The 1,543-nt window shown below is 47.8% G+C and overlaps 1 protein-coding gene across 1 annotated transcript in view; it reads right to left on the reverse strand.

Moving 5' to 3' along the window:
- The window catches only part of SLC7A6 (solute carrier family 7 (amino acid transporter light chain, y+L system), member 6), a 40,585-nt gene that overhangs the window by 1,765 nt on the left and 37,277 nt on the right, over positions 1-1,543 (reverse strand). The window lies entirely within an intron of this gene.

The following is a 1,543-nucleotide window of genomic DNA, read 5'->3' on the forward strand; positions in this document are numbered from 1 at the left end:
TTCCTCTGACTCAGGAACAGCAAGTGTTTTCTACATTCCCCTTCATTCTTGTGAAACACTGACCCATCTTCAGGAAACATGATTATTTCTTGTGGAGGAGGTCCCCTCAGGCATTTTATTGGCCACAGTTATTGGTTTTCTCTTGAAATTACCAAGACTAAGTAAATATTGAATTCTTATACAAGAGGATGGGAAACACGTCTCTGAAGACTCGGGTGATCACTAGCTTGGTTCAACGTAGTCCATCTGTCTTTCAGCAAAACTCTACTTCTAAAACCCCAGAATACCTACTTTCTAATCCGGGGGCTCTCAAACTTCCCGACAACCCCAGTAAGTAATATATTTTACACTGAGACACAATACATACAAACACAAACATAACCAAGTTTCACAAAACGGTACATATTTAGTCTTGCCATGGGCAAGGCCCTCATATATTTTATCCTATTTTTCATTTTATTTTTTAATAGACCACGATCCACTAAGCTGATTTCATTACTCAGCAATGGTTTGTAACCTAGTCTGCAAACCATTGCTATAACCAGCTCTGTACATCTCACATGCTGATATCCTTTTTTAAAAAGACAGTATCTAGAACTACCAGAGTCGGTAATGTGCTTTAGAAAACTGTGTCCAACACAGGCTGCAGTAGGAAGAAATGACCGCATTTTAGCGAATGTTCAGGGAAGGCTTAAAAGATGGGTAGGGCCTTGGCCGGTTTGCGCAGTGGTTGGAGTGTTGGCGTGCGGACAGAAGGGTCCCAGGTTCAATTCCCAGTCAAGGGCACATAACTCAGATGTAGGTTCAAACCAATCCGGCGGGGCCCTGCGAAAGGCGACCAATCCATGTATCTCCTCTCTCTCTCTCTCTCTCTCTGTCTCTCTCTCTCTCTCTCTCTCTCTCTCTCCATCATTGCTGCCGTAGTCTCTCTAAAACAAAAAATCAATGGAAAAAATATCCTGTGAGAATTTACACACACAAAGATGGGTAGGATTTAGGTGGGCGTGGGGAGAGGGCACTTCACCCCCTTGGAAAGCTTCGACTACCCTGCGCGGCGGATAAAATCAGCTGCCGTGAAACGGAGCGGAGAGGCGCACAGGTTGCTGGGGTCCGTCGTGCGAAGGGTCTAGAAACCCTTATCCCGTGGAATCCCTTTTTGTCTGTGATGTTGCTGAGGCTACGACTAGAACCACAGAGTCTTTTCAGAACGGCAGTGAAGTCACTGGTTTCGTATTAACCTAAATGAAGGCTTCGGTAGGGAACCACGTCCTGTAACCTCCCTACGTACATCTTCCCCTGTTATTATGACGTGTCCCCTCCCAAAAAAAGACCACACTCCAGGCTCAGGGGACAGCCTGGCCCCCTCCTCATTCTCCAAGAGCTGTCAACTAATGCGGACATTTACGAGGAGGGGATGGCAACCACCACGCCAAGCTCCGGCGCTGAGGGGCGAGTCCAGGTACGACCTGTCAACCCGTTCATCGCAGCGGTGCTTCCCCCACGGGCCCAGCAAGCGGCCATCACCAGAGAGGGCGGCAGAGCC

Source organism: Myotis davidii, unplaced genomic scaffold (genome assembly GCF_000327345.1).
Source record: "Myotis davidii unplaced genomic scaffold, ASM32734v1 scaffold243, whole genome shotgun sequence".
Lineage (NCBI taxonomy): Eukaryota > Metazoa > Chordata > Mammalia > Chiroptera > Vespertilionidae > Myotis > Myotis davidii.